The 14,284-nt window shown below is 44.4% G+C and overlaps 1 protein-coding gene across 4 annotated transcripts in view; it reads left to right on the plus strand.

Moving 5' to 3' along the window:
- Nucleotides 1-14,284, plus strand: part of KHDRBS3 (KH RNA binding domain containing, signal transduction associated 3) — a 191,106-nt gene that overhangs the window by 71,152 nt on the left and 105,670 nt on the right. The window lies entirely within an intron of this gene.

Consider the following 14,284-nt stretch of genomic DNA (forward strand, 5'->3'; position numbering starts at 1 on the left):
TGTTAACACTTGCCTTTTCTGTGACTCCTAATTGATTTTCAGAGGCATGTATGATATTTTTTTCCAGAGGATTTATGTGAAAATAATGTCTGTTTTTGGTGTCCAGTTGCTAGTTTACCTGTAGAAATAAAGTGGTAATGTACTTGTACGTTAGTTCTCGCTGTGTAAGTGCCGTTGCCAAAATTAACATGGCTGGCTAATGGGGGATTTTGAAACTTGTTGACAGGAAGGAAGCCCGATACTGAAACAAATGGCTCAAAGACACGTATTTGTGATAAGTCGCTGTTATTGTCCCTCCCGGTAGGCGTTAACTTTCGGGACCCCATGAGAAAGTAGGAAGGCGACTCTGGACTCCAGAACCTCAGGGAACACACTGGCCCATCAGGCCATTGTTTGACCGCACACTGCCTTCTCCGCCAAACTTCTCCTGCCACCTTAACAGCCCACACCTCACAGGGAGCCGAGGGCTGTGTGGTCTTAGTAGAGAGGGAGGGATGCACCTGTACAGGCTACTTTCCTTCTTTCCCAGAGGTCCCGGCCAGGCCCTGGGGATCTTGTGACACGTGCTGGTGTCATGACAATTACTTAAATTGGTGTTTGCAAATAAGATAGCATTCAGAAACCATTATGAGGGAATTTCAAATCTGATGTAGTAACTTTTCCCTTACTCTCTTTGAAGTTCTTGTTTATTGACCTGGAAAGCAGGCCTTGAACTTAGATTTAGATTTGCTGAGTGGACTCCAAAAACGGCCAGGCACAAATTGAAGGGTTCTTGAAAGAATTGACTCATGTTGTTTTGGGGGGTTATTATTATTACTACAACTGTTTTGTTGAGCCAAATAAATAATTCTAAAATGTGGTCATATGTAGGTCCCCAAAATTGCATTGCAGCGAAAGGCTGGAAATGCTACCATGTGTGTACTTTGGTCACAACACAGCACATTTAGAAATCAGTCTGTGATAAGTATTGTTACGTGCGAATCTTGGATCCTGCCACCACTTACTTTCTGAGGAGCGATAGATAGGTCTGTGTGTTGCTGCGCCAAAAGGTAAAATCCTCTTTAGCGCTTGGCAGGGTGTTACTAGTGAGTTACAGGTCTTAAATAATAGTATTGTACTGACTCTTTTGGCTCTGGGCCCCACCAAGTCGGATCGACTGAAAATCCCTGGACTGTGGTGGCACTGGATACAGGCAATGTGAACAAGCATAGGCCCTCACTTCGAGGATTCCCTGCCCAGGGGGGTAAAATGGCAGAAATTCATACCACGACCAAACAATGAAATTTTATCTTATCACGGCAAGTAATTGACACATAATTACATGAAACAAGGGACACATTGATACTGAGAAGCCATTAGGGAGAGGTAAGAACTCGGGTTTAGGAGCCGGTCCCTCTTGTGTTATGCCATATAGTAAGTCATATTCTAGCTTTCTGACATCTGATGTGTCCCCTCTGTGTCTCTCTCTTTCCCTCCCTCTCTTCCCCCCTGCTCATCAGACCAGGCACCTCCTGGACACCTCCACTTGGATATCCCACATCCTGCTTAGATTTGGTGGGCCCTTAAATGACCTTCTTTCCTCCCCTTCTTGGCAAACGTAGGCCTTTTCCTGTGTTCCTTATTTCGCTGAATGACAGACAACGTGTACCTAAGTGCCCGCGCCTGAAATGAGTGTGTGCTTTTTGTCTACCGGCTCCTCCTTCATTTACCTCCTTCCCCTCCATTCTTGAGATACCGTGACTTACACATTTATTATTTCTACTTCCTCAGTTAATTACCATCCGTCTCTATGTCTGCATTCCGTTACCACTCCTTAACTGTCTTCCCTAACCCATCTTCTGTAACAGGTTCTCGTCCAGATTGGTTTCTTGCCTGCAGTTTCACACCCTCCGTTTCATTCCCCACCCTGGCAGCCAGACCTGTGTGGTCTCGGAGTTTCTCGCTAACAACTTCAAACTCGTTAATATACCAGATAGTTTGCTTCTTGTATTTGTTTTGTCATCTACTCACCCAAAGACTATAATTCAGCCCGAGCCGATAGAGTAGGAGGTATGTAGATTATTTCACATTGTCCATTATTTGTGTATGCCTGCGTGTATGGATTTTGCCTATATCATCTCCTGGAGAAGTTCCTTGTACACTTCATTGATTTTTAGAGTTGCTGAGGTTTAAATTAGTTGGGCTCTTTGCCATGTGGAAGTAAACACGATGTTAAAATCATAGTCAATGTGGCAACACCAAATAATCTCAACTGCTACCAGTAATACTTACTGATTTGTGGTTGGCAAATAAATAAACTTAAATAATAATATTTTCCTCTGGCTTTAATAGGTCACAGTAATTTCTGTAGCAAAGAAAATTGATAAAAACTGGGTTGATTAGTGCCCTTTTGTTTGGGATAAAATAAACTGAATTCCACAAGTATTTCTTAAGAAACTCTTATGTAGGAAAAATGATGAATCCAGTATGGATCCTAATTATTCTCAGAGGATTTATACTCTAACAGAAGAAACAGAGTACATTTCACTAAATAATATAGGGTAAATACTGAATTAACATAAGAGAGGTAGTCAGACACCATAAGAATTTCAAGATGTAAAAAATTGCTATTTTTAGAGGAAGAATTACAGATGGAATTAAATTTAGTCCTTAAGTGTAAGCTCAGGATGTTAGCAAGCAGAGAGGGCAGAGTAAACTGTTGGGCCAGAATGGTATAGTTATGGGGAATAGTAGATCATAGCAGTCTTGGGAATGGTGAGGAGTAGGTAGTCCGGGAAGCCTTTAGCGCTGTACCGTGGGCATTAGGATTTTATATAGCCAGGAGGGAGCCTTGAAAGACTTGTAACATAGAGGTAAAGAAACAACTAGAATATACAGTGGAAGGTGTTCTGCATTATAAAAGGTCTTCCGTTGTTAAATTCCTCTTAAAATTTAGGAATGATTGATTCAAACACAAGTTTGGAATGACTTTCATTCTTAGGAAATTCATCTCTGTAAAAGCAATTGTTATTCTTACAGGCGATTAGGAGAATCATGAAAGTTATTGTCAGTAATCGAGAGCTTGACTCAGTTACTAGCTATGCCAAGGAATAAATGTGTTACCTCTGAAGAGACCACTCCGTTTCATGTGGATGCCATGGTCTCAAGTCTGTTATTAGATTTTAACTATTGTTTGGAATTTGGCATTTATGACATTGGTTTAATTCAAATAAGATCAGTATTCTGGATACCAACAAAAATGTGGATTTATTTAACCATTGGGTTAGTAGTTAAATCACTGGAATCCAAAGTGGCCCATAGAGCTAATACAAGCAGGGATCTGGTCTTTCTTTTCAAGTGCAGGCAGGTCAGACAGACCTCATTTACTCTTTCCTTTTTGTTCTTGCCTTTGGGCAGGAGTCAGAGGAATGCGAGATCATAAACAAAATGTGTTTCTTGAGGGTTTCTCTTTCCCCTGTAAAGGAAGCAAATGCGTGGGTGATGTTTTCCAAAGAGGGATGTGTGCACAATATATTTGGTGCTGGAACTTCTGTTTTAGTGTGTAGGTAGCTTATGGTTTCTTATGTGTCAGACACTGTTCCAGCATCCTACATGTATTAACTTACTTAATCTTTATGACTTTCGGAAGAAATGATTATCTCCTGTTCACATTTGAAAAAGCTAAAGAATAGAGAAGTAATTTGCTACAGGTTCATAGTTACTAAGTAACAGGCATTTGAATCCCAGAAATCTGCCTCCAGAGCCCATGCTCCACTTGAGAAGGTAAAGTTCATATTTAGTACATAGATTAATGCTAGATCCATTATGTGGTTCCTGTAAGTGCCATGCAGTTGTGTGCACCCTGAGACAGTACCCTCTGGTAAAGGGGGAATCCCACAGTGCAAAAGGTAGTCTTAATTTGCTCGCACTATGTTAGGGCGTATAGCTGTTGTATGTGCCTGTTAGGGATTCATGGATGGCATTACCTAGTCTTAGTTAAAATTTCTTTCTTTCTTTCTTCTTTCTTTCTTTCTTTTCTTTCTTTCTTTCTTTCTTTCTTTCTTTCTTTCTAATAATTTATTTCTTAATTTACATCCAAGTTAATGACCATACAGTGCAACGATTTCAGAAGTAGATTCCTTAATGCCCCTTCCCCATTTAGCCCATCCCCCCTCCCACAACCCCTCCAGCAACCCTCTGTTTGTTCTCCATATTTAAGAGTCTCTTATGCTTTGTCCTCCTCCCTGTTTTTATATTTTTTTTCTTTGCTCTCTTCCCTTGTGTTCATCTGTTTTGTATCTTAAAGTTCTCATGAGTGAAGTTATATATTTGTCTTTCTCTGACTAATTTTGCTTAGCATAATACCCTCTAGTTCCATCCACGTAGTTGCAAATGGCAAGGTTTCATTCTTTTTGATTGCCGAATAATAATCCATTGTGTGGATTACACACACAACATCATCTTTATCCATTCATCCATCGATGGACATTTGGGCTCTTTCCATACTTTGGCTATTGTTGATAGTGCTGCTAGAAACATTGGGATGCATGTGCCCCTTTGAAACAGCACACCTGTATCCCTTGGATAAATTGCTGGGTTGTAAGGTAGTTCTATTTTTAATTTTTTGAGGAACCTCCATACTGTCTTCCAGAGTGGCTGTACCAGCTTGCATTCCCACCAACAGTGCAAAAGAGATCCTCTTTCTCCACATCCTCGCCAACATCTCTTGTTGCCTGAGTTGTTAATGTTAGCCATTCTGACAGGTGTGAGGTGGTATCTCATTGTGGTTTCGATTTGTATTTCCTTGATGATGAGTGATGTTGAGCATTTTTTCATGTGTCGGTTTGCCATCTGGATGTCTTTGGAGAAGTGTCTATTCATGTCTTTTACCCATTTCTTATGCTGGATTATTTGTTTTTGGGTGTTGAATTTGATAAGTTCTCTATAGATTTTGGATACTAACCCTTTATCTGGTAGGTCATTTGCAAATATCTTCTCCCATTCCATCGGTTCCCTTTTAGTTTTGCTGATAGTTAAACTTACTTTAAATGGGCAAAGATTATTGCAGAAGAAACTGAATTGAGGGGCGCCTGGGTGGCGCCGTCGGTTAAGCGTCCGACTTCAGCCAGGTCACGATCTCGCGGTCCAGGAGTTCGAGCCCCGCATCGGGCTCTGGGCTGATGGCTCAGAGCCTGGAGCCTGTTTCCGATTCTGTGTCTCCCTCTCTCTCTGCCCCTCCCCCATTCATGCTCTGTCTCTCTCTGTCCCAAAAATAATTAAACGTTGAAAAATAAATAAGCATTTTTAAAAAAAAAAAAAAAGAAAAAAGAAACTGAATTGAAGGTCTAAAAATACATTTGAAATGAGCAAGAAAAATGGCAGTGTTGATCCTTCCCCTGTGCTTAGTACAAGCTCAGCCTTACAACAAAGTAAAAGTAACTGTGGTCCAGTTGGATATGACAAGAAGAAGAGTCTTCTCATACTGGAACTATTTCATCTATCGTTAATGCTGAATCTGTTGCCCTAAGTATTGTAGTAGTAATGGAACAGACGCAGAATTTTTAAGCGGGTTTATACATACATACGCTAATACACATATGTACACACGTATGAGTGCATGTGTGTGTACTTGTGTGTCTCCATGTGATGTGTGAGGACCAGTGGTGAGGATAATTCTTTGCTGCCTGATGTGAGAAATAGCCAAGGGTGCATCCACATTTGCTGTCACTGGTGACCTGCTTGCTCCCTTTTGGCCCTCCTTCCTTTGTTACATCTTCTTAGCTCTTTTTTTTTTAATTTTTTAAAGTTTATTTATTTATTGAGAGAGACAGAGAGCGTGCTCATGCAGGGGAGGGGCAGAGAGAGAGAGAGAGAGAGAGAGAGAGAGAGAGAGAGATTGAGAGCATCCCAAGCAGGCTCTGCACTGTCAGCACAGAGCCTGATGTGGGGCTCCATCCCACAAACCATGAGATCATGACCTGAACCGAAACCTAGAATCAGATGCTTAACCAACTAAGCCAGCCAAGTGCCCCACATCTTCTTAGTTCTTAAATTAATAAGCTGTATACTTCATGCTGTATCCAAGCATTTTTTAGAAATTCTTATATTCTCCCTTTTGTGTCTCATATCCTACTTCAGACCCATCTCTGTAGAACTAAACTACCTTGTTTATCTCAGCACCCTATTACTTTTTAAGGTTTATTTATTTTTGAGAGAGAGTGTGGGGGAGAGCAGAGAGAGGGAGAGACAGAGAGAATCTCAAGCAGGCTCTGAGCTGTCAGCAGCGAGCCCGATGTGCAGCTAGAACTCATGAACTATGAGATCATCACCTGAGCTGATGTCGGATGCCCAGTCGGACTGAGCCACCCAGGAGCCCTAGCACCCTTTTAATTTGTGGTTGTTTTCAGATGTCTTTTTAAGCATTTTAATGAACATTTAGATTTTATAAGACACTTAATCACAAGATGCTGGTGGCCAGTTAGGACCCATATACCGGAGGTCTGCCACCCTCCGTCGTGCTGCTGTGACACACTCTAGGCTTTCTTTAGGTGACATCGTGAGGCAGAGTGTCAGCGCTCAGGGGGTCACAGCCTCTGCCCATGCCCTCCCCGACATTCAGAGAAAATAAGGTAGGTCTAGAAAAGACTGATGTGAGGCTTTGAAAACTTAACGTTTTGCTAAAGGACTGCTCTGTCACTGTTAGGTGTGGTGGTGCTCTGCCCCCGGGACTGCTCCCTGTACCCATGCCCTGCACGGTGCCCTTCCTGAGTGTCTCCTGACCATACAGCTCGTTCCCCTCGGAGCTTGCAGCAGAGCTGATGTACGCCAGCTAACGGGCGCCAGCTTCTGCCTTTCTGACCTTCGAAACTGTGTATCGGTGTAAAAGGTCTGCCCCCTGGAGGTCACCCTGATAAGCGGGAGCCCAGGATACCCAGGTAGGGGAGAATCACTGAAAGCAAGAACTGCGGACCCCAGTTGACCGTCTCCTCCTGCAGAACAGAGGTGGGGGTGAGCCGTCTTGGGACTCGGTCCTCCAGCCCCGGTTGGTCTGCCTGTTGGTCCTCCAGCCCCGGTTGGTCAGTCCCTGTTGGTCTGCCTGCCTGCCAGCGCTCGCCCACGGTGCTCAGGAGCTGAATTATGAGCAAATAAATACATGGTTATTGTTTAAAGCTGTTAAGTTTTGGGTTAGTCTGCTGTGTAGCTACAGATAACCAAGGTAGCATTAAAGCGTAACTGTTGAGTCTTGCTTTCTCGCTGCCGGGCCGGACAGGGCTGGTGAAGTGACCCGCGCAGGCACATGCTGGCCACAGTCTAGGGCTGCAGGGTTCAGGTCAGGGGGTCGGGAGGGGAGAAAGCCATAATGGACAAAGGGCTTGCTTTTAGCAGGTGTCAGGTTCATCCCAGGATTTCATTTTGGCTGGTCAAGTGCATTTAAGAACAGCCGATGCGAAGGGAGTGTGGAAGAATTCGGTTACTATTGGGGAAGATCCCGTAACACTTATGCACGTGTTTGGCGTGGTGAGCAGGAGGGACTCTGCCACTGAAAGGACTTGACGTTATGAAATTCTTTTCCTGTTGTGCCAAAGAGTTTTATATTTTGTGATACTGCTGATACAGCTAAGGCTTTCTCAGGCAGTAGTAGCCAGGAGACCAGATTCCCCGACCCAGGGCTCATTAGTGTATTCTGTTGATTTTGCTGATTCAGTGCCCTTTATATATAAATGCCTGACTACGCGTGTAGCAGACTGTTAAGAATGGAGACGGGAATTAAGGTGTTGCTTTCAGAGTTGAGTATAACACATTCCCTCTTCTCGGGAATCTAACACGAAAGGCGATATGCTAAGTGTCACGTGGGGAAACAGGAGGAGGAGAGTGTGGGCTCTGGGTGCTTGAGGCGCCTGCCGCACAAGCCCTGTGGCCCCAGGAGACAGCAGGCCAAGAGCAGGGACTGCCAGTACGCTCACTTCACACCCTTCTTCCCACCAGGTAAAGTTTGCCATTGTTGAGAGAGGGGGTTCATATCAATAGGGAACAGTTAAGCAGTGACCAGAATACAGAGCGAAAATGAAACCACCCAGATTGCATTTACATTCTGAACTTAAAATTAAATCCAGACTCTTAGGGCCTCCAAGGCCCGCTGGATGCCCGTCTCTTTTACCCTGTGTCTGACTTCCCAGCCTAGACTAGCTCTGCTCCCCCCAGGCTCCCAGCTTCTTGTTCTTGGAAGCGCCTTCGAATTCAAGGGCCTTTGCACTTACTGTTCACGTTGCAGGAAGTCCTCTGTCCCTGTGTCCTTGCACAGGACACCACTTCCCTGTAACCATCACAGGCCAGCCCACCGTGAACACCAGGGGCTCCGTGGATGCTTCCTGGCAGTTAGTAGATGCGGTGGTCTGCATGTAAGTTGCACTTGTCTGTCACCCGGCTGCCGCTGCTGAAACCTGAAACTCAGCATGGACGGGCTCGTCATCTCCTGTGTTTTCCACTGTCCACCTAGAGCAAGTTGGCCACTTCACCAGTGTTGCAGCAGTAATGACAGTACAGAGGGCAGACGCCGACCTAACTGCATGTTTTGTTGATCTTTAAGTATTAAAAGAAAAAGGGGGGGGGTGAGTGGTTTTGTTGTCTTTGCTCCTGCAGATGAGGGTGTGGGTCTGAGCAGATCTCAGCCTAACCCTAACCCTGATCCCCCTGTGGGCCCATGGAGGCTGGGGCTGTGAGTGTTGAGTTCCTGCCCGGAAGACCTTTAACAAAGCGTCAGCTCCTCTAATTCTGTGGCCTTCAGGGCTTCCTGCTCTGGTGCGAGCCCGCCCCAGATTAGCAGGCGCTCGAGTCTCGTTTCTCCCAGCAGGTGCCTGTACCCTGCCCTGGGTGCGGTTGGTGTTTGCCCTGGGACTTCAGCATTAACTTGCATTCTGTCCAGCTTTCTTCGGGTTTTGAGGGCAAGAGTGATGTTCGTTCTTTCCAGCTCTCCCATCTGAGCCGAAATGGGTAGTTCTTAGGATGTGGTAGTTTCGAGAAACTGCACAAAATCCAGACTGGAAGAAGTCAAGAGCAGGGAAGTGGAGAAGCCAGAGAGGTGGGCAAGAGCTGGGTCAGGAGGGGCTTTTCTCAGCAGCGTCGGGACATCGGGACTTCATTCAGAAGGTTGTTGGGAGTTGTGTGTTACTCAGAATGTCTCAAAGTGACCTTTGTGTGAAGAGCGCTGTGCTGATTTAGGATACCGAGGTTGACACGGAGAAAGGCTTCTGTAGCAGGCACAGTTGTGCGATGACGGTGGCCTCGGCTGGGAGTTTGTGGCGTCTGCAGAAAAATAGACAGGTGTAAGGGACCCAGGGAGGTGAAATTGTTAGATATAATGAATCCATTTATTAAATGCTCTCTCTGCACAGGTGGTAGACCAGTGAGCACAAAAGGTCTCCTCATTGCCCTCGAGGAAGTTTCTGGCTTGAGTCAGGGCGCTGACGGCAGGGCCGTTTACTGGGCTGGGGAGCTCTGGAAGATAACGTTTGAGGCTATGTTGGCAGAGGTTACAAGTTCAGTTTTAGTGTGCAGTTGGAGGTCAATAAAACATCCCTTTGTTGGACTAACCAACTTTTTGATGAGCACCCAATTAAGGGAACCTTTTAATGGAGACCGTGACATGTTCTTGAGGCTTAGTTGTTTATGAAATGACAGCTTATGTGTAATTGTTCCCCAAGGAGCAGTGTCCTGTCACAAATATAGTTTAAGTCAATTAAAGCTAGTTCAGAAAAACATTTGGTCTTTTTCAACAAAGAACATAATTACGGGATCTTACACGTTATGCAGTGAAACTCAAATATACTTATTCTGTGTTGGTTTATCCTTTGTAATCGTTTGCACAAAGTTTCCTATTTACAGTTATAAAATTTGTAGTATAATATAGTTCTGTACTAATTGGCATCTGGAAAAATATCATTGATCTTGGAAATAATACTTTCACCTCTTATTCAAATCTGTGGACAGATGAAATTATTAATAAAAAATGAAAGTTAAAATGTATTAAGTTCTCATTTACAAATCCAGTTATCAGAAAACAAATCCTGACTTAGGTTAAGGAAAGATTTTATTTGAAAGCATTATTGGGGGGTGCCTGGGTGGCTCAGTCAGTTGAGTGTCTGACTTCGGCTCAGGCCATGATCTCGCACTTCGTGGGTTCAAGCCCCATGTTGGGCTCTGTGCTGACAGCTCGGAGCCTGAAGCCTGCTTCGGATTCTGTGTCTCCCTCTCTCTCTGCCCCTTCTCCATTTGCTCTCTCTCAAAAATAAATAAACATTAAACAAAATGAAAATATTATTATGGAGCACCTGGGTGACTCATTCGGGTGAGTGTCCAACTTTGGCTTTTAAGTCATGATCTTGCAGTTCATGAGTTTGAGCCCCCCATCGGGCTCAGTGCTGTCTGTGCAGAGCCTGCTTTGGATCCTCTATCTCCCCCTGTCTACCCCTCTCCCACTCATGATCTCTCTCTCTCTCTCTCTCTCTCTCTCTCTCAAAAATAAATAAACATTAAAAAATTATTATTAGAAGAATAGGAAGGGGGACTTGTAATAGCAGGGGCTCTGAGCCTCCTGAGATCTGTCATTGACCTAGAAGTCAGCGGGCACAAGGGGAGCCGGGCCCAAGGCCAGGAGGGTGTGGCGACAGCATGATGGGACACTAGGTCAGAGAACAGTCACCCTGAGGCTGGTGCCTGGAAGTGGGGGGACCTTCAGGGATTGTGTGCTGGCCCAGGTTGCCTGTGGGTCACATTTAGGGGCGTGAGGAAAACAAGAACTTCTTTGAAGTTTGATCAGGTGAGGTGAGAAGACGTTTTCTGACTGGTCAGTGGGGACAGACAGGTTGGCCAATCTTTTGTGAGGCAAAGAATGGGAAGGTCCAGGGTCTGGGTCGGTCTGCTCTTAGGTGAACAGGGAATCGTCTACAGGCCTTATCTAAATCCCCTGAGGAGGAGGAACTCTGCAGGGAGCCATTCCCAGGAATGGGAAAGGGCCCCAGGCTGTCCTCATCGTCACTGTTTTAGGAGCACAGGGGCTGGTTAAATTCGGCATTCTAGGGGCACACTTACCTGATGTGCTTTAATCTTCCTGATAACCCTTCAGTGCTGCAGCCTCCACGGGGCAAATATGGTGACACTGGGGACCGGGAAGGCTAAGGAACTGCCGTGGCCACACTGCCGGTAAGAGGGCGCCCCGCTGCTTCAGAAGGCTGTGGCCTGGGAGCACCAGTGTGTCCTAGAACTTGGGCACTTGAGACAGCCGTGCTCCCCAACTCCTGTACCATTCATGTTGTCTGAAGGATGCAAGAGGCTTTCACAGCCCGTGCATCACTTAGGCCTCGTCTTGTTGTAGGTACCCACCTGGGCGGCTTATGGTTTGTTGGTTTGGTTTGTTGAAGGACATGATGGCACCTTAGAGAATCCACGGAGGAACCGATCGTGTAATCACAAGAAGGAGCAGCAAGGGCTTTAAGCCCAAGATGTAGAGAGGGACCAGAGTCAGTGGCTCCTCTCCCCAGCGGTGTTTCTCAGTAGGGACACGGTTGACATTTTACACAGGACACTCCTTCATTGTGAAGGGCAGTCCCCTCCGTTTCTGATGTGTGATAGTCTTGGCTTTTGCCCACTAAGTGCCAGGAGTGACCTACAGTCATCGTGACAAGCAAACATGCTAAGTATTTCCAGATTCTCCCGGGAAGGTGATGCAATCAGGGGTTGAGAACCCGACCAAGCAACCGAGCGTACTGCCGTCGTTGTGAGTCAGCATTAAGGACGCTGAGGGTCCGTGCTCTCAGTTCTCAGCCGCAGACCTGGGCACGGCCGTGCCGGTTCAGTATGCATTGCTGTCGGAGGGTAGTCGGTGCATAGTAACCGGTGGGTGTTGTTCACGTAAAATTATGTATGTTCATAATAGCTGAATTCATCAATTTATTCCTTACCCATTTGGCATAGGATACGCACCATCTATTGGTTGCTCTGTTAGGTGATTTTTTATACATTTCCGTATTTCATTCATATGACCGGCACCGCCGGTGGGTCCTAAGGTCCTTGTGTTGTGGATGAAGTCCGACACCCGTGAGGGGGACTTGACCTGGGACACATGACTCCTTCACAATACATGCTTGAACAGAGAAGTCGGTGAAAATCTTCTGCTTGCCAAAGTACTCATTTATGTACTTTTTGTGAAGGAAAGACTAATAGAAGTTAAATGGAGAAAGAAACTCCTGAAGGCATATAAAATCATAAAAATGTTTTTCCTCTGTATGTAGAGGCCTGTGTCTTTATGTTTTACAAGTGACCTTGAATAAATCCTACCATTCTGTGGGCTTCAGTTTTCTCAGTATAAAATTAGATGTTTGGACTGGATGATTTCTAAGGCCTCTTAGTTTTTATTAATGGGGAAATATTTAACTACTAGAGACGTGATGCAAATATGGCTGTTTGACCACAAATTTATTCTCATGCCATCCTTGAAACCTGCCAAAATGAATGTAAATGAAGTAAAAAGGCACAGATCCTCAAAGACAAGAATGGAAGGGCGAGGCAACAATAGGCCAATGACTGGAGTGAGATTTCAGTGGCTGCAAAATAAATGGACAAATGGTAATGACTTAGGAGAGCAGAGAAAGATGAATCCAAGCTCACAGGGCCAGAGAAAGTGTCCCAGAAATTTGGTCAGTAGTGTGGGAACACCTTGAGAAAACTCCGGAATCCTAGATGCCAGTTACTGAGAAGGTGGATTTAGGGGCAGAACTGAAGTGGAGACTTGGTTCAGAGCTTATGTGAGAAGTGGTTAGGGGCACTTGGGGGGCTCAGTCTGGTTAGGCATCTGATTCTCGATTTCGGCTCATGTCACGATCCCAGGGTTATGGGATTGAGCCCCACATCAGGCTCCATGCCGAGGTGGGGCTTGCTGGAGATTCTCTCTTTCTCTCTCCCTCCGCACCCTCCCCTGCTGGCACATGCTCTTTCTCTAGAAATAAAATTTAAAAAAAGAAGTAGTAGTTAGACCACTGGATGCTCTTCCCAGCTTATGAAGCCAGGCATCTGCCTTCTTAACCTACAGCAGACTAGAGATTTCCTGAAGGGGTTGAATAAAGAAACTCTGGGCTCTGAGACCCAGATGGATTCAACTGAGGGTTAGAGATGCCACACTGGAAAATGAGGGCATTATTTCCCTTAAATAAAAGTGTGCGTAGCTCATAGTGGGAATCCCAACATTCCAGCAGCCAGGCTGATACCTCCTCCTGGGAGATCAGGGAGTTCCAGGGTGTCCAGGCAATGTTTTTGAGCTGCAACCTTAAATTTTTAAGAGCAGGCAGCAGGGGGGATTACTGGTCACTTGAGGAAAGCCGATAATGTAGGAAGAGACCAATTCGCACAACATGAATCTGTTGGAAGCAGCAGATGCCATAAGCTCCAAGTTGGGGGAAGGGGGCACTGCATTAAAATCCTCAGAAAGATAAGAATTTGTATCAATTACATAAAATATTTTTAAAATGCTGTAAAAAAGGAACAAATATAAGAAAATGCTATTAGTAGTTAAACACTTGAGAGCAAAAATGAAAAAATCAATAGATATGTAGGAAATATACTTAAATCTCCCAGAAAGTAAAAGAGAGAGAGAGAAGGTGAAAGAGAAAGAGGAAGAATAAGAGAGAAATTTAGAGTTCCAAACCAGGAGATCCCGATAGACACATAAGAATTTCCAGAAAGATAAAGCAGAGCAAATGGGGAACCAAGAAATAAGGTAGGGATCCGTGGGTGGAGACACTGATTTTTTCCTACGTTGTATTATTTGATATTTTTAACTCTGTATCATTTCTATTTTTTAAAAAGTAATTGACTTTAAATAAAAAAAAAGTATTTAATTTGAAGGTTAAAAATACTGTAGTTATTTGAGTTTTCATTGAAGACTAATACAATTAAAAGTGAGCAAGGAAAAAATACCATTTTGATTTTTTAAAAGCTCGTATTTTAAGAATATTACTTCACTTTCCATAGAGAAATTGAGGAACAATTGTCTTTTAAAAACAGCAACAGCACAGCAGTGGCATAGATTATGGACGAGAGCTGATACCAAAGCAGCAGCTGCATGAGTTTGTAATCCGCAATCTTGCCAAAGATTGCCTAGTCAGTAGGGCTGACTTTTCCTTTTGGGAACAAGAAATATTCACAACTTAATCATAGTAATGCTTTTAACAGTTGTGTGAAATTCCTAGTAATATCCTTTCATTCATGAAATACCCTTTCATTCAAGATATATTTATTATCTATTATGTGCTAA

The sequence above is a fragment of the Prionailurus bengalensis genome, chromosome F2 (genome assembly GCF_016509475.1).
Source record: "Prionailurus bengalensis isolate Pbe53 chromosome F2, Fcat_Pben_1.1_paternal_pri, whole genome shotgun sequence".
Lineage (NCBI taxonomy): Eukaryota > Metazoa > Chordata > Mammalia > Carnivora > Felidae > Prionailurus > Prionailurus bengalensis.